Here is a 25,410-nt window from a genome sequence, read left to right on the forward strand (position 1 = left end):
CAATAGAACAAAAACACAGTGCGGTGTGGTGTTGATGAAGCAAACTGTGGCCTATCGCCGAGACATGGGATTGCTTTTGTTACAGAAAGTTTAACGGGAATACGTCTTTAAGGCTCTCTGTGAAATTCCACAGTTTTATGGTTTCAGCTTGGTGTATTGACTTTCTTGCAGGATGAATCAAACGCCCTGAGGCGACACATCGTCTTCTGTTATAAGTTTGGTATTCTGTTATGTGTTGGCTGTTTTTTTCCTGACAATTCATCTAATTTGATCTGACAGAGTGCAACCTTTATCTCGAAGGTTTAATACCACTGATGACATTCTTGTGCCAGTGCTTTTCCTCCTTCCTCAATGCATTTAATAACACTGTACTGTGATTATCTGATCCTCCTGAAGGCACTGTGGAACCATGGGTGTCCCACGGCAGAAATGAGAGCCTCCCACAACACAGATCCAAATCAAAATGTCCTGGTTTCCTGTTGGCCTCACTGTGCTTTATCTTCAAAAAGGCACTGGAGTGCTGCCAAAAAGCCTCTTTTTTTTGTCTCCTGCCATATGCACATACCCATTTCACATGAAGCACATGTGGAATAACAGACAATTGTCCAGTGCATGGGCGTAAAAGTGTCCCAAAAAACCCATCAAACGATCAAAAACTCGGTCCAACAAACGACTAAATAAGCGAGCCCCAAAGCATATTTGAAATGAGGGTTTGGAATGAATAGTTTATGGGTGAGAGAGGCTTCAACACAAGGACCAGGAAAGTCATCCCAGATGGCATTAGTTAGGGGATATTGTCTTCTGGAGGGCCCTCCACGCCTGGTTGCTCCGTTTGGCCGCCTATGAAAGAGATGCAGCTTTTCTTTTGGCATCTCTGATGACTGACTTCCTGGAAGCTGTGTTGCGTGAAATGGCCTCCTCTGTACCAGCCGCTCTGCTTTGCCAATCCTCATCCTCTCTCTCACACACATGCACACGCAGACACACACACACACACACACACACACAGACACAGGCTTCCCGCCACCAAACATGCAGGCTCTGACTGTCACTGCCGGCGAAACTGCAGCAGGCGGCGACGCGCCGGGCCCTGCGGTTCACCAGCAGCTCCACCTGCAGTCCCAGACGGGCACCTCTGTTCACCCGCCCTCATCCGCTCTCCCATGCGCGCGGACTAAGTTCAAGCGTAACCAAGGCAACGCAGTGGCAGGGCATGTGCGGATTGCGCCGCGTGGGATGTCTTGACAGGTGTCAGGCGGCTCTCAGTGGAAAAAAAGGGGGAGGCGGCTACCCTTCGGTGTCTCCACGCTTACCGGTGACGGCGGGTCGGCGAGAGCCGGCACCGCACACTCCTAGTCCACCTCCATCTTTCCCCCCCCCTGCACTTCCTCCAACAACGCTCAGAGAAAACACACTCTGCGATCCGAGATGAGAGTCTGGAGGGATCCGGAGTAGGTGGTAACCAAGGCAACTGGGTCAGAGGGTGACATTATACCCCGAGATGGCTGATAGCCACTCGTACGAGCGTGTACACGCTCGGGGGTCAGCTGAGTTTAGAGTGTTGTGTGTGTACACTGTTCAGACTTCTGCACTGACTTCAGGGGGACACACACTGTGTGACCCCAACTGTTTGAAGCCTCTGCTTTAGGGATGAGCAGGATACACGACGCACCACCCTCAAGTCACAAACTTGTTGTTTTTGAGGTATTAGGGGGCACAATGAAGGGACAGTATATAATACTTTAGGATGGAGAGTCTTTTAAGGTGTTAAAAGAGGACAGAAAGAAAGACATTCACCCCTTGACCTCTGAGAATCTTTGACTAACAATACTATGACCCTTCCACGCGTTACTCGCAGTAAACCCGACAACTTTATGTGTCTGTGCTCCTTCTCTCCAAATATTTTCCTTGGCCTGACACATGTTTATGCTCTGATGAACTGTGATCCTGAAACCGGCTGCTGTGAGGCGGATGCAGAGCCTCACATTTGCATCTCGACATCCTATGGGAAGCAAATGGAAAGACATGGGGAGGGCGGGGTGGAGGGTGATCTGATTATCAGGTCAACTCACTTTCTTGAAAGGGCCTCATTTTGATAACACCTGCACCAGGGGAGCATATGCCCGAAGCACTGCACGCTCCCTTTCCCACTACCTCCTCCCTCGATATCCCACTGAGCTCGGACTAACAAGGAGAAGCAGCATCCACCTCCTCAGTGGAGAGGGGACTTAACATTTGTACAGAGGTCCTTTAGGGGGAGACGAAGGCGATCAAATATTGTTGTGAATTGTCCAAAAATTATACAGTTGGAAGATTATAACAACAATATGTATTGTGTGTCAAGCAGACTGTTTCCGGTTGAAGTTTCCCATATGTGAGAAAAAAAGAAAGTTATATTACCGCGGTTCTTTGTGTCAATATTTTTTTTAACCTTTAACTTTTTAACCTAACATTTTCAATACATATGACAGAATTTCTTTCTTCAATCTCTCCTATAATAAGCAAATGAACTGCGTAGCCAAAATAAAGACACTCGGACACTTTAAAACTCATTAAACCCTTTTTTTCACAAAAACAAACTGGCATTTAAACTGTTTCAATTCAGAAAAGGAATAAATATCTGGTCATTAATGTTGACTGTAAAGTAAGTAAGTTTTCTTCTACCCGACAAAATCAATTATTGTTCATTATTGACACATCACAGACTGTGAATGAATAAACATGGCATTTAGTTTACAGTAAATAATTACATTTTTCCTCCTTGTTTTCATTAAAAAGACAAGTGAGTCATTATGTGAGCAAACTGGTATTAAAGGGAGAGTTACCGCCCAAAACAAAAATACATGTATTCCCCTCTTACATGCTATTCATCAGATTGAGAGTCTAGATTGTTTCGGTGCAAGTTGCCTCGTGTGGAAGATATGAGCTGCAGATATACATAATGGGTCCATATGGGACTCAAAGCACCGAAAATAAAACACACTTGCAAAAACAACAATGTCTCTTTCCAGAAATCATGGGCCAGTTACTCAAAGTGGATAATACTACACATTTAAAATGGTATAGCTTTTTTAAATATTGATTTGTTTGTGCTTTAAGGACTTTTTTGTAAAGGTAGAAGGGTTAAGCTTTCATTTATCACTTCTGAAAAAAATCCCCAAAAAATTGTACTGACTTGGACACACTAAGAACACCAAATACACTTTGTAAAACACAAGAAGTCCAGGATGCAATGTGCAGCACTTCAACCTGTTAACAGCAGCGTCGAGACGGGCTGTTAATGTCTGCTGCTGAACTATGATTACAGCTGTTTACCCACCGGGGCAGGCGAGCCGCGTCTGAGTGGATCACACCTCCAGACAAATGCTTTCACACTGACATTTCAGTCCTCTTCTTATGTAGGCCTGTGCGCTTTATACACCCACTTGTCCGACTCTGTCACTTTGTCTCTTCGCCTCGCTCCATCGCTGTCTCCCTTTGTCTCTCTCTCTCTCCCTCTGTAAACTGCAGGGATGATGGATGCCTCTGATTGCCTGAGGCCTCCGAGTCCAGCACACTAAATCTAGAGTGCTGTTTGGAGCGTCGTGCCATTAAAACAAACGCCTACACAGTGCAGGAACAGACACACAAGATCACTAAAGGAGAGGTGGTCTGTGTGGTCAGAGGAAGCGGCGGTAAACATGTGCAGAACATGTATACGGTGCTCTTAATTAACACTAAATCAATAACAATCACTGACATTTGTTTTACCAGTTAATTATTGTGTGCCAAATTTTGTATGCCTATTTGCATCGAGTCTTGTTATTTTAAAAGTGCAAATTACTCAAAGCTGTGAACAGACAACATGACTCTTATCGCTTAATTCACTTTTACATCGATTTACAATAAATTACTATAAACGCACAATAGTTACAATATGCAATGACATCTTACCAGAAGATTAAGCAACCAGTTAGCAGTTAACAGCCCAGTTTCTTGAACTGGTCACACTGTGATTCTACAAGACGTATCAGAGGTGAGCCAACATGTGGAAGGAAATGCTTGTATAAACAAGATTAACTGTGTGTCGGGACAGAGTTATTTCAGACTGGACCAAAATGGAACAACGTCCGAGTGACATTGCCATCCCAGGATGCCAAACAACTGAAAAAGTCGTCACGGTTATGATAAAAATATATTTGATCTTGAGATAGATTTTAGACGCTATCACCAAGCGCTCGCTGCGATCCCTGTTTCCATATTCCCACGTAGAAGCTGTGTAAAATGACAACAAACAACGCCTTGCGGCACCACGGAGACCACATGCATCCACACCGCGTAACTTGTGGCGGGACGAGGCAGCGCTTCAGTTCGTCTGCATTTCTGTCCCTGTGAGAGGCCGGGAAGGGGAGAAGGGGAGTAAGATGAGAGGAGACGAGCATGGCTTTGAGGTGACGTACAGTCTTCCATGGCAGTCTTTGTCTCGCAGGAATTGCAGAAGTCCGACTCCCTCAAAAGAAAGACTGTGCATTGTGTGTGTGTCTCTCTCTCTCTCTCTCTCTTTCTCGATCTCCCTCTCTCTCTTTTTCCCCTTATCTTCTGCAGTGTCCTTGGCTTTCTGCTCCCTCCAGATGGGCCCCAGTTGCTGCAGCACCTCTCAGGATGACGTGGACTCCAGCTGCCTCTTGCTGCTGCTGCCGCCGCCGCTGCTGCTTCTATTTCTGGGCCTGCACCCACTTTCCACCTCGAGGAAACCAGATACCACCTTCAAACGTGCACATCAGTCGGGCCTCAAGGGTCGCACTGTGTATCAGCAGTGCAGGTACAAAGAAAAAAGTTGTTGACGTCGATGGGAGAATAAACGAAAAGGGGCAAAATAATGAAAATGCTTTTGTTTATGCAGTGTGTAACTTGCATCTGTCATACTCCTTTTTAACAGAAGACACGGCTGCTGAGAACAAAGCACACTCGGGAAGAAAGCGCAGACGCAAAAGCTAGAGACAAAAGTCACATTACTCATATGAATGACAACCCCCAAAGGGTCGGGGTCAAAGATGGACAGAAGACACATTCTCCTCCACACAGTTACTCTTTTCTCCTCTCAGGCTTGGAGCCTCTTTTTCGCTTTGTTGTCTCTGTCGGATCCCTATGGAGGCTGGAAATAAAGAATTAAAGACAAGACAAACCAAGTTGCAACCGAGTCGGCGAACACTGCAGTCCTCCAATAACAACACTTCTTGATAAAAGTCTATTTTCTCTGCACACTGTCTCCACATGATGTTATCATTTTCCTTTAAATTCAATAAAGTCTTCTCTCGCCGCCCGCATGAAAACTATATAGTTTTGAGATGAGCACACAGTTTTGAGCAAGTTTCCCATATGAGGCCGCCTCCTGCAATATGACTTGCTGAAATGCTGAGGATGTACTGCTCTGAGGAAGTGAGTGCAGATCGTTATTAAACCCTGGGCTCTGTTTTGATTTCCACTGAAGGAGAACGAACAATTATCCGCTGAGTAAAGAACACAGAATTGTTCCCGTGGTTAAGAGTTGGATCAAGCTTTGATAATAAGTTTGTCCTCAGCAACCACAAAGTAGAACTATTTCTGGAGGACACATGTAAACACCTTTATTCTCCCTTCAGCCTTGCTCTGCGGTCTTGGGGGAAAGCGGGTGAGTAACCGTGAGGCCCAGGCGGAGAAAACACTTGAGTTACACTGAACTCAAATGTTTGGGAAGGACACAAAAAGGACAGTTTTTTTTTATCTTGAATACAATGTATATATATATATATATATATATATATATATATATATATATATATATATATATATATATATATATATATATATATGCATATTTATAGAGAATACACTAAACCAGAAAATACATGTCTGTCGTCTAAAATATGACTGCTTCGAAATTAAAGAGCAAGCCACTTTAGTGAAGTGCTTACACTCCTTTTAGTGAACTTCATTGCCACATTCTAAGTGTGCACATTGTCTCTTTGTGTCTCACGGCAAAGGACACCTCTGTGGAGTGGAAAAATAGTTTTTCAATCAGTCATATCTCCTGCTCCATCACCTGCACCACGTATGAAAGGTGGAGAGGTGAGAACTGCAGTGAAACAAGACAAGATGGACACTTAACATAAGGCCGGACTGTGTATGATCAAGAATTGTGGCCAAATTGTTACAGGGGGTGGTCAGCCATATAATGTGAAATAACTGTTCATCTGCTATTAGCCCACTAATGCTCGTTCTTAAAGTAAGCTGCAGTAGCATATCATGTAAGCTACTTTTGAGACAAATAATTGAGGAGGAGGGCTCTCCCAAATACCACTTTTGGAGCTTGGGGTGGGTTTATAGTTTATTTAATTGACAGATCTGCTAAATTTTTTCTCCAAAAAAAGGTCATGCAAAAGCCCCACTTTGAATATTGTGTATATCAGATGTGCTCATCAGTTTCTTGGAAAACAAGTCACTCAGCATGAAAAATGACTAATCAACTTACACCACTGATTAGTTGACGAATCACCAAAGAGGCGCAGCCCTGTTTACTACCACTTGACAACTTTAGTGCTCTGATCGCCAACATCTGCCTCCTCTAAACGCCTCTAGCATCACTCTCTTTCTCCCTCTCACATCTGTCGTTAAAACATACATGAAAATATGAATAGTAGAAAAGTAGAAAAATGAAACAGTGGCCGCCCTAAATCTCTCAAATGAGGCTATCTGGGTCACGGTTTGCGGGGAGAGCGTAACAAACGCATTGCATAGCAACAACAACAACAACAACAGCTGCGCATGTATTGGGGAAGTTCATAAGATGATTGATCACGGAGGCAAAGATGTCACTAGTGGAAACATTGTTAGTGCCTATCCAAAGAACACCAACCCATGGGGAAACTCCAACACGACCGACCAATGACGTATCTTCATCATTCACTCACTCGCTTTCTTAGAGCTTGTCTCTGCTTTACACCCCCCCTCCCCCCCAAAAAAGAGACTGATCCTGCCACTCTGCACCCCAGTGGAGCGTAACAGGGTACGCATGTAGAGTCATGAGCACATTCCTGCCCTCCTCTAGACTGCTGACACAGGGACATGTCAGAACAGTGGCTTTCGGCCCCCTGAGGACGCTAGACAGCTATACTGTCACTGTTTTGATAGGACTGTACTGTGATACCAACGCATCCCCCACCTGTCAGATAATGACGCTTTTCCTTTTTTTTCCGAGTGCTCTATTGGTCTGCGAGGGGGGCATTCTGCTGTCAACCTCAGCAGCCATTTAGAAGTGCTGGTAGAGATGAGACCTTAGTCCCTTTCTCGCCCTTTAGCTTTGCAGGCAGTGTACAACCAAACAATTATGGAAGATGCCTTTAAAAAGCACGGAAAGCACCGATGCGAGGAAGTAACTGTGCTACTTGAACTTGTGTGCATCCAGTAATTAATTAAGTTAATGAAGAGCAAGCACTCATGTGCCTGCCCAGCGGTGATAGAGGGGCAAAGGGAGTATTTGCTGCTCATGGTGTTAGGGCTGGTGCTCTGTACCAACAGAACATGGTCCTCTGGACCAGCAAATGTTAGCCGCAGAACACAACTCACAGGGTATGGGATGAAAGTGTGTGTGTGTGGGGGTCAAGGGTTAAACATCCAGAGACACACAAAGATCATGTGTAGACTGCAGTTTTTACACAACATACACACCTGCGGCGGTCTGTACGGCATCATCAGCTCTAACCTCTGTATCGTATGAGCCGAGCGCAGAGCGGCGGGAGTGAGCTCACATGCTCTAAAAGCATGCGTTGCATGTCAACAAAGTAAGGAGAAGTGTGACAACACACACACACACATACAGACACACACACAGAGGGAGAGTGACTTCCTTCTCTGCTCAGGTAGACATTACTCCTCTATATCTTATTATATAGATAATGGTTGTTTAATGCTATATTATTATATGAAAATCGAAATAACCATTAAGTAGAGGGAAATATCAATTTTAAGGAAGTAAACCTCATTCAGATTTTCTTGTAAAATCTCGATGCCCATTGCCATCTATTACTGGACAAACACTACTTGGACATATGTGCGTACGCTAATTTCTGCTCAGTACAAAGTGCTCTTTAGCATAATCCAGTTGGCAGAACATCATGTCATGCGCAGCGTGGGAAAGAATAACGTGTCAGCTAATGAACATCACTTTTTGCTCCCGTCGTCATTTCTCAGGAAGCCAAATGATTTGGTGCCCCGGGTGTTTGCCAAGATCCAGCAAATGGCATAACTAACAATAAATCAGAAAACACCTAGGAACACCAAGTCAGCTCCAGAAAACTTCATGATTTATGCTCGTCTGAGCCATCAATCTCTGTAATTCCATCAGAAAAGCAGTAATGGCTTCCAAATCCACACTGAGAGTCCTCTTTAGGTTCAAAGGGTCTAATGAAACTATCATTTGGGGTTTTGGTTTATGTTTGGTGGTCAAAGTTTTCAGTGGCGAGATGCCTTTCAGTGCACTGCACAACACAAATCCTCCTAGTGCAGCATGTGTCCTCGAGGGCAGAGAGAGGCTATGTAGGTGACTGCAGATGCAGGATCACACTTTCCACATGCTCCACACCCTGTTTTATAAAGCCTGCAAGGCCGTGAGAAAGCAGGGTAGTCTGCTGCCAGACTGACTTCAATTACTCACAGTACACATACATAGCCGGGACGTGTTTGTGTGCATGTGTGTGGGCCCCGTGTGCAACAAGTAACAATAGATATTGCAATAAGACTCCAAACCCTTCTGGGTTTCCTTGTTGTTGTTTATTTCCATTTCACCTTTTCATCCAAATCAGACCACGATGCACACTCGGACCTCTCTCCACTCGTCCTATCTCTCAGGCAGATAAATGAGAGTGATTTGTTTTGACAGCTCGGGTATAGAAGAGAAGCTACGGGCGAAGAGAGGTGACATGATATAGACAAGAAAGACAAGCGAAGAGTCGGGAAGAAACAAGGAGCCCCTGAAGTGAGGATTGTTATTGATGTGTTAATCTACCAAAGTGCCCGACAGAATCTGACGTGCCACGATGAGGCATTACAACAAAAAAAAAAACACGGAAGAAAAAACAATGAGAAGTTTCATGGACTCGGCTCACTTCTGGTTCCAGGTCCTTTTCTCGATGCAGCGTTTCCACCGTGGACAGTAACCCCTCAGCGCGGGCGGGATTCTCATCCGATTGCCATAGCAACAGCATGTGAAACTGCTGTGACATCACCTTCAATGGGACACTCGGTGAATCGTTTTCAACGTCAACCAAAAAGAAGAGCGTCTGCACTCGGTCAACACAGCGCAGTTCATGAACTGGCATGATTCACCCTGCTCTGCCTCGATACCTCTGATGGGTGGATTGGTTCAGGCGTGAGGAGGGAGATTGGTTCGTATTCGATTAAGAAAATCAGGGGAAGCCAATCAGAGACAGTAGGATCTTGTGTCACGCCATTGATGGTTTTCTGTGATCGATGTGTTACATAGAGAGTTGTTCTATTGGCACCATTCACAACCTTTGCCAAATTATCCTGTCTAAATTGTTAGACATGACCAAAAGTAACTCACACGTTGCCTGCCACACAGTGTGGCATTATTATGAGCGTCCACCCTCAGTAATAGTATGTATGAAAGCCTGCTTTACAAGTCAGCAGCTATTTGACAAGGGATTTCAGACGCACGTCAGAAAACGGCATCTAAAAATGCAGTGTGTGCTTTCTGCTCTGGAGTATGACCCTGTGTGGCCAAATCACTTAAAACGCAGCGAGGGTGCATTAACTTGCGCCGTAGAATCGAGTATTGAATATTTCTACCAGAGGGCCATTTGTCAAAGGCACGGAAACCTCACATGTTGGCAACGTGAGTTGGCCCTCACAGTCTGTGGCTCCCCCTGAAGGGCAAAGGTCTGAGAGAGCAGGATCTGTGTTAGGCACTCGGTTAAAAGGCCAAGGTCACACTGTAAGGAAACCCAAGACATCCATCTAATCCTTCCTGCATAAGCGAAAGAATCCATGACCTCTACTCCACCACAAGAGGAAGCGCTTGAGCAACGAAGAGAGCAGCACAAACATCGTGAATCATTTAAGCGATGGTGATGGGGATAGGGGCTGGGTCAGGGGAGAGGACAAGGAAAAGGGCAGCAGTTTATTTCTATCACGATCGCGGAGAAATCAATAAACACTAGCAAATTCAAAAGACACAGATAATGAGGGATGTCCAGACCCCTTCTGTATTCCGTAAGGTTTCTTTCGCAGAACATAGCGGGGACTTCCACAGCAGCTGGTGGCACATTTACGCCTCGATAGAAACAGTCGGCATCGGGCACACAGACGTAGAGCTGAAGAGCAGGAGAGCTGTACGGCAGCTATGAACATTAACCTCCAATACAGCCCTGAAACCTCCTACTGGTTAAGCGGGATCACTAAGGATGACAGGGACGCCTAATGTGACTTTCATTAATGATATGCTACAGGCCACAGGCTGAGGCAGGCCAACCCAAATTGAAAAGTGCTGAAGCATAACTGTGTCGGATGCCCAGTTTCCTCGCCCCGTAGTGCGACTGATTGAATTCCTGCCTCGCCCAGTGAAAGAATTCCTAAGCTTCCCGTATTCCCGCACCAAGCGGGTGGGTTTGGCTGGTTGACTTTCTAACTAACCTGCCATGAATTGTCAATGTAAAACAGGAGATGTTGAGAAATTGTATTTGGTTGTTTGGTTTTACTTGAAAGACGTTTGGTGACAGTTAAACAACTCTCATGAGCTGTGAGACGAGCATGAGGACGTGTGTTTCATTTAATATCAATGTAAACAGTCAGGGGTCACGCGTGTTGATAATGCAGCACGCTGTTTTTAAATTATTCATCTTTGGGAAACTACATTAATGGTCATACAAGTCATTTTACAATTAGCAAACTACAAACTATCAAAAGGAGCTGAAACTAAGTGATTAATATATTTAACTGATATTTTCTAGATCAAAATGTATTTTTTTCTCCATCATCACAGTTTTTAACATTTTCCTCCTTGATTACAACAACTGCACTTTAATTTCACACACTGTTCACACCACCTGGTGTGTTCCGTAGCTGTTCACACACCAGCAAAGTAAAAGGTCAGGAAGTCGAGGTGTAGAGTTGTGGTGCGACGCACACCGAGAGCCATAGAGCAAAAAAAGAAACCTGTTTGGTTAGATGCAATGACGGGATGATGATTTGAGGTGTGAGGCTGTCGGGGGACGAGTGCAGCTGCTAATTAGAGGCAGATTCAAATACAAGAGCCTCATCTCCAGCATCGAGGGCCTTGTTAGCTGACAGTCGAACCCGAGTGCTCCGGCTGAGGGGTTGGCTGGCTGCTGCGGAGCCGTCTTCCTCCGCTGACATCGATAGGGGCTCCACGGGAGTGTGAGGAAACAATGGTGTTGACAAGCAGTATCAGGCCTAGCAGCATGAAGGCAGGGCATAACGATTCCATTTCCCAGCCAATTCCATTATCAGGACACACAGACTTTACTAATGCCTGAAAACAAACAATACACAAGCATCCTTCTAATTAAGCCCTTGAGTAGCGCTGCTTAGTGCACCGGCATATCTGTGTTGGACGCCTGCGAACAGGCTGATTGGATTCATCAGCACTTCTAATGTGCTCCTGTTTCCTCCCATAGGCCTCCAGAAGACTTCTGGATTCAATGGCCCATCCAATACATTTCATGTTTAAAGCCCTGAGAGGCAGATTGGGGTATTGAGGCTGTCAGTTATTTCTTCGGGAGTACACGCAATCTGACAACAGTGCGTCGATGTCGGTGCAGAACAAGTGTGTCAAAAATGATAATCTCCGTTTATTGTGATGCTAACTATTGTGATCCCGATTTCATACCATCAGACTCAGTTTCACCATATACCTAACCTCCAGAGATATTTTGCTTTGTAGTTTTAGCTGGGTTTGGGGTTTTACTGCCTTTTTTACGCACAAATGAACCACAGGGTCGTAATAAAGACGTGAATTCAATTAAGTCCAAATGTTATTACATTCTGAAGGAGGTTAAAAATGAGAGCAACAAGTTATCATTCCAGGGAGGCTCTCTGTGCATTCACCAAGATAAAGATGTTAATGACCAGAGAGAGAGAGAGAGAGAGAGAGAGAGAGAGAGAGAGAGAGAGAGAGAGAGAAAGAGAGAGAGACAAAGAAAGATTTTTAAAAAGTAAAGAAATAGTGAAACAGACCTAAATGGTCATTTAGCAAAATGCTTGAAAGAGAGGTGGACTCACAATACCCCGAGGTGACCAAAATTAATTAAATGTTGGATTCACACTGTCCACTCTTTTTGACAATGAAGCAAATTAATGAGGTGATAACCTAAGAGCTCTCTGAGCTTTTATTTTGAGGATGACGGTTCTCTTTAATGCTTCTTTTGATGAGACAGGGAGTGATACACGCACAGCAGCGAGGATTCATATCTGGCCAGCTTGTAATTTCTTCCCTTTTCCGCTTCACGAGTTGTGCAGCTCGAAGGCCTTGCTTGAAAAAGACATTATTGTATCTGTGTGAGGATAAACACGACAATACACAATTCATCAAAAACATATTTTAAAAGAGAGTGCTGGAAGGGTACCAAAAGAGAAAAAAACAGCAGCGTGTCTGGTCAACGCAGCTTCAGAAGCTCAGGAGCTGTCAAGCATCTCGAGCATGTACTCGACATGAAAAGACCATCATCCATTTCCAGCCATGATACTGTAAGTGCTATTGACCCCTGCGTCATTCTTCTGAAGCACAATGAAGCCGCATCCACTTTCGTGGCGCATGTTTTTGCTCAAGGTTTGCCCTCAAGTTCTCCAGCACATTCTTTTCAAACACAGCCGAGCAGCGACTGGGAAGAACACAGCAGTGAATGTACACGACAGATCCAGAAAAAGCACCTGAGCGAGCGTTGCTTTATCAAAACTGTGTATCGTTGCCAACAGCGTTCCTTTGTGAAACAATACAAGTTTGGCCAAATTAAATCTGATAACAAAAGTACATGGTCCACTGAAAAAAGCAGGGTCAAAGGGAAATAGAAGAATACATATTTATATTCGAGTATGTTGGTAATGAGAGAATGGTCTCTTCTTACTCCCCACCCTCTTTTCCCATCACTCACATGCAGTATAAAGACCTTTCAGCCAGGAATGTGGAGCTCCAGCCAGAGCCTGCCGCCATCAAGGCTTGTGGTTGGCATTAGAGGAGAGTTTGGAGATCTGAGCTGGTCTCCCCCCCCCCCCCCCCCCCTCCCCCCGAATACGCTGGAATGGACTGGGAGAACGCGGTCAATTTCATCTCTCGAGAAAAAGCAACCTTTTCAGTAATGGAGTCGTGCTGCAGATTGAATGAAATGCAGGAGGGGGAACTCTGATTCAAGTTCAACGTTGGCAACCCGAACTTCACTGCGTCTCACATGTGACGTACATATTCAATCCAGCTGCGCTTAATAAGTTATTACATCTATCGACTCCTCACCACCGTGCCTGTGGACTGCAGACGGAGAACAATATGGATACGCTGGTGCAGTGTCAGATACTGTGTAGGTTAGAGTGATTACGTTAAAGGTCAGGGTCTTTTCGGTGAAGGAGGAATGTGATAACAATACTGATCTCATTCAAGTCTGTACTGGCCCTACCAAATGGCTGTGCATTCGTCCTACAAAACAATGGAGAAAGTGGAGAAAGTAAGGCGGAGGAACATAGCCGAAAAAGAAAAAAATAGATCAATTGTATCTCTTTTCGCAAGGTTTAAAATCGTATAATGACAGCAGGGAATGCTTTGTGCTGTCAGTCGCCGTTAAAGGTCTCCTCCTCCTCCTGCTGCTTCCTGTGCACATCTCTCCGTCTGAGCAGAGCGGGACAGGATCAGGCCGGTCCTCCCATGTCTTCCTCGCTTGCACTATAGAAGAGATAGTGTCGATAAAAAAAGGGTGTGTTTAAACCCCGCCATTTGTGGAGAGGTCTTGTCTCCGGCCTCAGGTGTTGCTCAGGCGCACAGCTGAGATTGAAGGCGAATCACAGACACTGCTCCAGGCCAAGCCGCTTCCTAGAGGCAGTACTGGTGTCATACACTTCTATGTGTGCAGGCGCACAAGGGAGAGAGAGAGAGAGAGAGAGATGGGGAGGAGGACGTTAAACAGAGAGAAGAGGAGGTGGGGCAGAGGACAATATCTCTAGAACAAAGACAGAAATGTCCAGGCTTGTGGGCAGCCTGCTAAACGGTTTGCGATGTGTCACGCCGCCTGACCAGGGCGTCAAAAAGAAGAAGAAGCAAGGCCGATGCGAAAAAGGCTAACTCCCCCACATTCATCAAGAGGCTCAGATTTGATTCCAAGCCAAACACAAGTCTCTGTTCCTTCCTTCCCCGCTCGCTTCCTTCCAGGCAGACAGACGCACAGACAGATACAGTCTATCTCTTCATTCCCGGACTCACATCCTGCCGGCCTCTGTGCTCTCTCTCCGTCTCCGACAGAAAAAGAAAAAGAAAAAAAAAAACACAAAAAAAGTGCCAGCAGTAATTCCAGCGCTCGTTATTCTTCATTACAGAAGCGAAAGGCACCCAGGGCTAGATCATATTTGCTGTTAACTAAAGTTTCGGAGACAATTAGCCCAGGTTGTTAAAATTAATCATTGTTACAGCCATAATCTCTGAGGCCAGCAGAAGCCGCAGCATTTATGGTTTGTTTATTTGAGCGCCTCCTGTGGATATCGACCCGGCCCTGTTGTAAACAGTGGGATAAGGCCTTTCTACGATCGTTGGCTGGATTTACTTTCTGCGCGGGGATGAGGCATCCAATTGTGACCTAGATTAGACGCACAGAGAGGGAAAACACAGGCGCTCTCCGTTTAATGATCACAGCCGGCTGATCTGAACAAACTTCTTCATATTTCTGTTGGATCGTATGGCGATTGCGACAGCTTTCCCCTGCGTTACGAGGATAATATATACTCGTAATTTTCGTCATTTCCTTGTCTTGAAATCCCTTAAAGCAGCACTCCCATGTTCGCTGTGTGTTGTCATTCCGTCGAAGATTAACTGTAAATATCGTAGCCTCATAGGATTTGATCGAAAGCTCCGTTACGCCTATCTTCTTTTTCTTCAGTTTTGCGAAAACAAGTTGTATGAAACTTGCTTCAACCTCTCCAATATGGAGACATGCCTTCTATGAATTAACTTTTTTCCATAATAGTTTTTTGCCCAGAACCAATATCCGGTTTAAATGATTTGCCCGACATCCTTTTTTAATAGGACTTGTGGTCTGCCTCTTTCCAGCGACCAGAAACCAACAGCCCCGGTCACGCTGCATGAAAACCATAGAAACATCCCGTCACTTTGTTTTCTACTCTCTACTCGAGTCATGGGATGGCCCCTCTCTCTTCAAAGATGCGGTACAGCAGTTGCGATCCCGATACATATTTATGCCGTTACGCTCGGCTGTTTATGGCCTGTAATTTGCATTAAACCTTTGCCTGGTTCTTCGTTGGGAGGCAGAACACCTGAGAGACCTATGGCGGAGCGCTCTGCAGATATAGGCATGAATATCTCAAACCAGGTAAAGCGTACAACGCGTGTATGTGCACACAATTTCTGGGACCTGGGTTAGGACTCTGAGGACTTTGGTAAGACCCGGTAAAAGACCCCACATCTCTTACCGAGCGCCTCTGCAGCAAGCTGACTAATTTAGAATGGATGTGCTTCAGGCAGCTATAAGGAATCCTATTATTCCCCCCCAAAAAACAAGTATCTATATGGAAATTTTCCGCCGCCTAATATATGAGTCTGCTGGATGGTTACATGATAATCCGAGTGTAATTAATGGTTCCTACGGCAAGGGGCTGCTTAATGCAGAGGCAGGCATTGGGCACATATGGATTTTAGTGCTAACTATTGGAATATTTAAAGGACATGGTAAACACGCTGGTTCTCCCACGGGCATTAAAGAGACCACACACACAGGATTTCAGTTTTACTCTTTTGGTTATCTGGAAGCCTCAAGTGCACAATGAGAAGATAAATGTTTGAAATTTTTTCAGCATTTGGAATTTAAAAGAAGTACACACACTCAGATACGAGGCCAACTGACCATGAAACAATGCAATCACAGAACAGGAAAACAAAAAGAGGAAAAAGGAGAGACTTAAAAACAAAACATTGCTGTTTCCTGCTACAAGTAGACTCCATTTAAATGTGTCTATTCATGCCGTATTGTGTGTCTTTAATACATTGTCTTAATACCTTTCATGTCTTATGTAAAGCACTTTGATTTACCCTGTTGTTGAAAGGTGCCGTACAATTAAACGTACCTTGCTTTTAAGGTAGTTAAAGTAAATTGGGTCCTCTTGTGGCGAGGACAACTCAGAATTAGCTTCCATTAATACAAAGTGAGAAGAAAGAGACGGTGAAATAACACATTAAAGTATTGACAAAGAATATAGCCAGCTTTATTTGTGTTTATTGTTCAGAGCAAGAACGATGTCATTATGAACAATTTAAATTATTCATTTTAATATTTCCATGTGATGTTAAACGTGTCCGCGCTGGGCTTTCAGACGCTGCCAAAATATGGCTGCCGAGCCGGAGGACAACAATGTCGCTGTAGTAAGTGGAAAGCATATTTAGTAAACAAAACAACTTCTGCATCTTTATTTTCTTGCAGGAAATCACACTGCCCTCCATTTGGTCATCTCCCTTCCCCCCTCACCGCCATCTCTCCATCACTCCTCCGTCTCCGTCTGCTATTAGCACTTCTTTAATAATGAACCCAACAGGCGTCCCCTTCATTAAGCAGGCAGCGGGACGAGAGGCCAGCGAGCCGGGCTGACCCTGCTACACTGTCCTCATCGGGGATCTGGCACAGGAATTTTAATAGGAGAGCAACGCGGGCAGCCAGGTCAGTCCAGAAGACACACTGTGCATGCCAATCCAAGCTGACCAACCGGCGTAAACGCGGCGAGTGTGCTGCGCCGCGAGCCTGACGGCCCGTAGCAAGCGTGGAGGAAGGGCCGGCGGGGAAGCAGAGAGCGGCGGCAGAGGGATCAAGAGGGACAGCGCTGAGGTGCTGAGCCGCTATTCAGGTGAGAGGAGAGGCGGAGGAGGACGGACAGCCAGGGTGACAAGGGCCTGCTGGCAAAACGGAGACAATCCCTGCCGTGCTTCTAATACTAATAAAGCAGCGAGGGTTCTTGTTAATTACTTCTTGTTTTTTTTTATGTATGCTTAATCCAACAATTGTTATGGGAGGAAAATGTGAGAATACAGGTGCAACATGGGATCTGTTATGAAGCTTGTTTATCGTAATCTGAGACTAAAAACGCTACTGGTGGACGTCTCCCTCAGGAGACGGAGTGAACTGTATTTCTTGTCCTTTATATCAGCCATGAGTGTAAGCTACATAAAAGGGGTGAGCTTGCAGTGGGCTTTTAGAGCTCCTCTGCAGGGCTGAGTAATAAACCCCTCACTCTCTCCCTCCACACTTAAACAGTCTGCCTTTGAGCTACACTTTATATCACCCATTTTAGAATTTCCAGCACCGGTGATTTGTTGTGTATTCACCACTGGCCCGGTGGACTTTCTTTTTTAGCTTCTCCCCGCCGCGGTAATTGCCACGTCGACCTTGATGCAGATAGGATAAATGAAACATATCCTCTGTCAAGACTCCGCCATTAGTAGCTCCACAGAATTACCTCATTTCCTCTGTGATCTGGGTAAACATTTCTGATTCAGGGCATTCAGGCCGCCTATTCTGCTATACTTCCCTCGACTATCTGAGAGAGCGCTCGCACCGGCGCCTCATTGCAAAAAATACTGTATGTATCCCTGTTATGGGCCTATAGCTCAATCCATTTGCACTATAAATTGAGCAGACCCGGCTTTCAGCCAAGAGCAAAACAGCTCCTCAGGGAATAAAGCTGAGGCTGTTTGATAAACCAGAACTTTTTTTCTTCTTCTCCTTTTTTTTGTGCAGATTTTGCGATCAGAAGAAAAAGGCAGAGTGGAGGTACATCAAAAGTAAAGTGTTGTATGAATTCGCAGGGACTGGTGAGCTACAGCTATAGAGTACATCTTAAGCAGAGACAAATCATCTCTGTCAATATGTTGCAATGCAGACGATAAATAAAACACCTTGAATGATTGATCAATTGAAAATGAATTTGAAGATACAGGACCATGAGAAAAACACACTCTTCATGCTCTGCTTCACCAGGTGTTGGTATTCCAGATCCAGATAAAGATGTTAGCATATTTTGCCTCATGGCTGTCAGACTGTGGGTACAATTGTCTGTTTGCATTCCCCACCTTCTTTAGTTACTGTCGCTAAGCCTGTGAAGCTTTCCAGTCTACCATGAAAACATAATATGCCATTCATCATTTTAATAGTGGCAGATTTACAGTGAGTTCTTCGTAATTTCTTCAAACAATGAGTCCTTGATTTTAGACAGAGCTAGACAAAAGCAGGCTTCTCATTCCGAGAATAAAACCCTCAATTTTGCCGGCTGAAAAGACGACCGTTCAGAAGTTGGTCTAAAATGTTTCCAGCTGAACGTCTTAAAACGAGAGCCCCGTAAATGGAGTCTTAAAAATGCACCTGATGGCTATGTACATGATGTAAAGCGCTGGTGCCAAGCAAAAAGTCCCCGTGCTCACCAGGAAACATGGAAAGGAGAAACTGCTGGTATTGCAGCGTAGAAGGGAAGAATGTGACACCAGATATTTAGTTTCAACATCACCTTGTGTGTATTTTCAAACGCTATGTTATCACTTTCAATATAACAAGAGAAAAAGTAGTTTTAGGATGATTGAGACCATAAACATGATTGCAATGTTTACTGAGGGAATTAATCAAGTCACTTTTATTTTGCAACCAGAGCAGCCGCCCCCTGATGGTCATCAGAGAGAATGCAAGTGTAAGGCTCTTATGCATTGGCATCATCACTACTGTATGTCGAAAACTCATTAGTCGGAAGCTAATGCTTGCAGCCTACATTAAACACACTGTTCCTTTCTTTACACTATTGCTCTTTTGTTTTGGGTTTTATAATGGCTTTCTTTTTCTTTTGATATTTTTTATTTTTTTTACAAACAGGATGCATTCACATTCCTCAAAGAAACCACATCACACATTTCAAACACAACAGTGACATATCTGCCCCAGCACCACCGAGGCACACATTTTCTTTTTACAAATATTCAGATGAAGTCAATAAATCTGCAGAGGGGAACAATAACAATATACAAAACCAGAAAAAGCTCATAAAAATAAATCACCCCTTCTATAAACAAATTCGCTTTGACTCTGTTCCATTACTGAGCATCGACTGTGGCTTTTTGCATGAGAATATGGACCCTGTCCTGTCCTGGTAATGCACTTCTATACGGTGCCTTTTTAGCACTGACAGCAGCTATATTTCAGATCGGATCACACCGAAAATCCATAAATACATCACTTGTAATTGTCCACAACCTGTCAGTGCCACAATAACAATCCGCTTCGTCATGTGTGGAGGACAAAGACTTTAATGAAGAGTGCGATACTGGGCCTGGGTATTGTTCTCATTTCTTGCCCTGTCAGCTTTGCAAATTAAGAATGATGTTCCTATTTGTCTGGCAGTTTATTTGTTGCAAAATGGTTGATTTAGCGCAAACTAACACATGGTGCACAGCTCCTCCCATTAGTCCTGAGGCAGTAAATACTATAGTGAGAGCTGTTTTTGAAAGCGAGAAATGGGAAGTAGTCGGACAGAAATGAAAACATTCGAACGCTTTTATTTTTTATGAGATATCTGACTTTGGATCAAAAATGACGGCTATTCCATCAGAGTGACTGAACAAATACCAGGACTTCTTGAGGATGACAAACATGCACACAGATGTTCCCGTCTTTGCAATTTAAGTCTATTAAATGAGACATTATCCTGCACTACTGTAATGACCCTGGCACACGTGCTGCTGAAACCTCTCCAACGTATGAGTCACCCAAACGGCGGTGTCTTTGTGCAATCAACAATGTGATCTCGTCGACGGACTGTGTAGTGGTGGGCCAGATGACACAACTGCAAGCTGTCCGTTACAAAATGGTGGTGACCTCATGGCATCACCAGCACAATGAGCACATTTTACCTTTAAATCCTGGCAGTAGTCCAAAGCGATGGGACAGATGGAGAAGTGGGAAGCCAAAACAGCGCTCTTCCTTGTAAGGTCCACTACACCCATCACTCACTCATCCAACCGATACGGAGCACAACACTTCTGTCTGTCGCCGAATTAAATGTTCAACGTCAATTATTTACCCTAGTTGGTCATGATGTGGCGCCTGTTGACTATTATGACTTTAAAAATGTAGCTTAAGTCAGGCTGAAACAGTAACGTTTTGTGGTACTGTATTGTGATGAACGTGTAGTTTTAGCAAACTGCCCTGTATATAAATGATTCAAGCAACAAGCGTTGAGAAGCCAAAGATACGTTATTTGATCTAAAGCGGCAGAAGAAGTCAAACTTGTCGCAGTGTGGTTGCATGCGTGGAAGTGCGTGGGCGTGTGCGCTCGTGGACACACTGTCCACGTGTCACGTCCAAGTCTCGTATGGGTTCCGATGCATCAGATTACCCCATCACAGCCTGCTCGTCCAGAGAGGCCATCAGTCCGACACTAATCCTCCTTTGATGAGTCTGGCTTCACAGGAGAAGCACTGACATTTCGCACTAAGGCCTTCTCCCTTTCCTGCCGCCACGCACGGAGGGACCTCGGCTCCGTCGAGATGCTCTTTCATCCCGACCTCGGCGAGATGAGGGTCTGGATTCAGATGACTGGTGTATTAGATGGCGGCTCACAGGAGACCAAGAGACTGATGTCTGGGCGAAAGACTCAGGAGGCACGGCCTCGAGAGCAGAGCGAGACGTAGCCCAGGTCCGGGGTCAGCGTTACTTAGTCGACTCGGAATAGCTTTTGGCAAAAGGCAACTTAACGGGAAACAGCTGAACTGTTGAGTCTCCATCCTGTAACAAGGAATGTTCGGTTCTGCAGAGATGCTACTTGCACAACACAGATGGTGTTTAGTGCCAAAGAAAACGTAATGAAAACATACTGACATCACATAAACTGAAAAAAGAAGAAAAAAAGAAGATGAAAATGAAGTGCACGGAGTACAAGGACAACACGATACAATTAAAATAGACAATTCTTATGGAAAAGCAGAAGGTAAGTGCTCAAATAAACAGAACAAATAAAAACCAGCCCATCATATTTATCTAGAGAGTTGGTTTTGCTGTTCAAAACACATTAAGGAGAGGCACTTAACATCAACATGCACAGCGCATTAAATTACCATCAAATGGAGTTCTATCAGCGTTAACCAATGATCACTGCCGTGTCATTACATTGGGAGCGGGAGCAATTGTTAAAGTCAGTCATTAATGTTCACCCCGATGCTGGCTTCTTAAGGAAAACAAATGTATCCAAACTTTGGCTTAGGAAGAAAATCAACCGCCGACATGAAAAGAAATAATTAAAAGTCAAAGATGAAGTCTGTTCGTCTTCAATACATTTAAATGTGCTAATGTATGCGACAGTATAACGTCCACCCTTAAACACCAAGCTACCAGAGCAAAGCAAGCGACAACAAACTCAAAGATTGTTAATCTCCACGATCACCAATAAACTGCGAGCAACTCTCCGTGATTATAGTTACAGAGTATTCTGGTTGCAGCTTTCAGGTGAGAGGATTTATCTTCTGAGAGAAATCGAATGGATGCAACGGCGGGTTGTAAAAGAGAAGCCAAACCTGTGATTACTTCTTCTCACGTACTGGAGTCGGATCCCGCCGCTAGTTTCCTGTTGAATAACGGAGCACAGGCAAAATGCTGAGGCCAGAGTTTTACCAAGAAAGCAGTAGGGAGAGAGATCATATATCCCAACAACCCCGACACTACTGCACCAGCTCCCCGTGGATTTCAGAGTCGTTTTCAAAAACCCGCTGATTACTTATAAAGCACTGAATGACCGATTTCCTGTTTACATTACTGGGCTTTTACGGTATGTCCCTCCTCAACACTGAAATCCTAGGTCTTGGAATGTGATCAATCATTTGCCTTTCAAGCGCCAACATGTGCCTGATTGTTCTCACAACTGTTGGGCTATGGAGTCCACACTTGTGTTTAAATTCTTCAATCTGTCTGAAAAACTTCAACTTTAACGGTTGCCTTGGAAAACCAAAGCCGACCTCGTTGCTTTGAAATAAATGGACTCATTGGATGCTAATCGCTTCCTTCTGAATGTTTCAGAATTAGCTTTTCAAAGATTAATGAAAACACTCACTCACGCTTTTTTCGTTTCATATTTTGCCATAACTGTTTGGTCATTGTCAATCATCCTTGTGTATTTAATTCTAAAGTAAAATCCTCTGCCTCCCAGTTTATTTTCAATGCAATTTTGTCACATGTGATATGTGTATTGTATATGTATCATATAAAACTGTAAAATTACAGCCCTGGAAAATGTCACGTGGCAATGATTGTTTTGTTGCCTCAAAGTATTCTTGTTTATCACCTCCTGACTGTCAATTACAGAAGCAAACAACAAAAAACATATTTTCACTTGAAAAAAGAAAAACCTCAGAAGATGACAACAACAAAAAAAAATATAAAAAAACATGTCCACAATAAATGTTGCATTTTCTGAGGGGGCACAAATCCAGCCTGAGACAGACGTGTAACGCAGACATCTCCTGCTGTATTCCCACCAAGTATAACCAGGTAGTCACACTGTGCTAACCACATTACACAAAGGCACCGCTGCTGTGGAAGCTGTAATACAAGATGAAAACGCTCTCGCTTTCACAGCACGGATCAATATCTTCATATACACCTTTCACAGGCATGTTAGCTTTATGAACTAAAAGCTCGACTGTTGCTTCTGCCTCCACTCTTTGCACTGCAGATCTGACTGATTTAAGGAATAATAAAAATCCTTAAAAAACTGGAACGCTATTGATTTCCCTCAGCGGAGGCAGATCAAGTGGTATAGTTATGATCAGACGGAGCGGGAGGATTTATACCGCAGCACAAACCTGCTATTGATTGGACGGAAGAGTGTGAACTGTTAAAAAGTTAACCACTGTGTACACAGAGGAGAGGAGAAGAGAGACAATGTGGGCAGGCAATAGACTGAAAATGGTGTGTGCGTTTGTGCGTGTGTCCTAGAATAATGCGACCAAAACTCAGAACTCCATCATTCCGATCATTAACGTGAACGAGAGCTCATCTATCACTTTGATTTATTTCGCACACTTTCCTCCCCACGAGTCAATTATTCAGCGTAATATTTTTCTGTCACTGCTGATAATTATTTGCATAAAAATTTGCATAGCAAATTGGAGCTTTGAAGCGTGTTGGTATTTAACAGACTGGGCTTAACTTAAATGTACACCGGTGTGCCTAAGTGAATCCGTGCATGTGGACTCCCCGCGGTTACCCACAAGGACGTCCTGCTGGAAAAACCGAGGCAGTGTGTCCGCATGCAGCTGTAAACATGGCAACTAGGACGCCACAGAAGGAGACACAATGGGAGATGTGTGATAGATGAAAAACTACAAAAGGCGATGAAAATAGGGAATATGTCTCAATCATGAAGTGAAAATACTTTTTTTTTTTATTGCATTGAACAGTGCTTAAAAAACCTGCCTCCAGTTGTTCAGAAAAAAACATAATTAACCGTAAATAGTTGAGACAAGAAAACTAAATCGGTGGTCATGGAAGAGTTGTTTGCTATATTAGCAAACTTGAAAAGCCATATTTATTTGCTGGGCTTTAGTGGTGTGTTGTTTATTGATGAGAATCTAAAGGTTCTAGCTTACTGGATCTAATTTTCATGAGAACGGATATTTTCTGTATTTATTCCCGGTGGTCGTAGCTGATCAGATTAGCTCTCAGACAAGGTTTTCTAATTCCAAATCAATTTGGCAGTCACGGTCTGCTAAAGTAATGTCTCTTCATGTGTTTATATCTACATCTGTAGTCTGAAACGTGTAGTTGAAGAGGTTCAGCTCATTGCTTGATAATGCCAATATTTCTGAATATAAAATATTTTCTTCTGTATCCATACATAATTGCTTTTCGTCCCTCTGGAAAATTTTGGATTTTCAGTAATTATCAGATGTTTGACAATTAATAAAAACATTTATCAGTTTTATCATACTTATTGTTATAGATTTGTATGTATTCTTACCATCAAATTAAATAGTCTGTTCCTGACAAAACAATATTTGAAGTGGTTTCCCTTTGTTATGTTTACCAGGAAACATAAAAATAATAACATGCTGGATGCTCTCAGAATGCCATTTCATTGCAACTTCAATATTTGATGAAGACCAGGCTGCAGTCGCCTTGGAGGCTGTAATAATGATGCAGGACTTGTACAATGACTTCAGGCCAAATTATTATTTATGTTTTTTTCCACCCGAGCAACTGAAGCTTCAACATGATAAACACAAAGTGATATTTTGCATAAAACAAGATTGACTTGCCCGGTTCATTAACCAACTGAACCGGTGAATGAGTGATTAATTGAATAACCCGATGACAGCGTTGTGGAGAGCGCTCCTCCAGCTCCTCCTGCCACAGCAAGGTGCGTCACTGCCTCTCTCTGGTACTGCGAGGAAGCACACACACACGCACACACACACACACACACATACACACACCTCCCGAACAACCAACCGTGGCTCTTTATGGGTCTACATCGCAGCTGAACTGGTCTCTGATGTCACCTCACCCGAAGCAAAGATGAAAAAAAAATCCCCCTTTTTGCATATACAGCAGCAGTAATGCGCCAATCAAGGCCAGAGCGTGAAACCGAGGCCCCTGCAGCAGGTAAAGTCAGTGCCTTGCTGAGGCTTCAGGGCGGGACTGTATGGACAGTCCCCCCTCCCACAAAAAATAACCCTAAATCACATTTTCTGCAATGTGGCATTGGCACCATAGACGTGACGTCATAAAAAGACGAGCTACTGTAACAGGCTGAATAAGACTTACGAGGGTTTGAGTGATGACCTGAACGCAATGGAGGTTTAAACAAAGCCAAAAAACGATGGTGGTGGTCACACTATGCTCTGCCTTCTGTCTGTGTTTGTCTGATAAGAAGGCCTCGAGCATCCGGACAAAATCCAGCTCCTTTCTGTTGCTGTTTCTGAGCGGGTGACGTGGGTAGGAGGGGTGGACTGGGGAGAAACCAGTCCATCACCCCCAGTTTGCCCTCGCCCCCCCCTCCTCTCCTTTCTCGTCTGTTCCCATGCTCTCTCTCTCTCTCTCTCTTCCGTCTCCGCAGACTCTATAATGGCATTTGGTCACCGTAAAGAGCCATGATGGTGCCGTTAACGGTGTGGAGGGAGGTGGT

The 25,410-nt window shown here is 44.2% G+C and overlaps 1 protein-coding gene across 2 annotated transcripts in view; it reads right to left on the bottom strand.

The window, feature by feature from the left end:
• Positions 1-25,410, bottom strand: part of rbms3 (RNA binding motif, single stranded interacting protein) — a 247,507-nt gene that overhangs the window by 201,490 nt on the left and 20,607 nt on the right. The window contains exon 1 of one of the 2 annotated variants that reach the window (XM_068575461.1): positions 21,803-21,829. The exons of the other annotated variant lie outside the window; for it this stretch is intronic. The gene's annotated coding sequence lies outside the window, so the exon portion shown is untranslated. Of the gene's footprint in view, positions 1-21,802; positions 21,830-25,410 lie in introns of those variants that run through there. 2 annotated transcript variants of the gene reach the window in all.

The sequence above is a fragment of the Clinocottus analis genome, unplaced genomic scaffold, assembly GCF_023055335.1.
Source record: "Clinocottus analis isolate CAN_PGR_092001 unplaced genomic scaffold, fCliAna1.0.p SCAF_14, whole genome shotgun sequence".
Taxonomy (NCBI): domain Eukaryota; kingdom Metazoa; phylum Chordata; class Actinopteri; order Perciformes; family Cottidae; genus Clinocottus; species Clinocottus analis.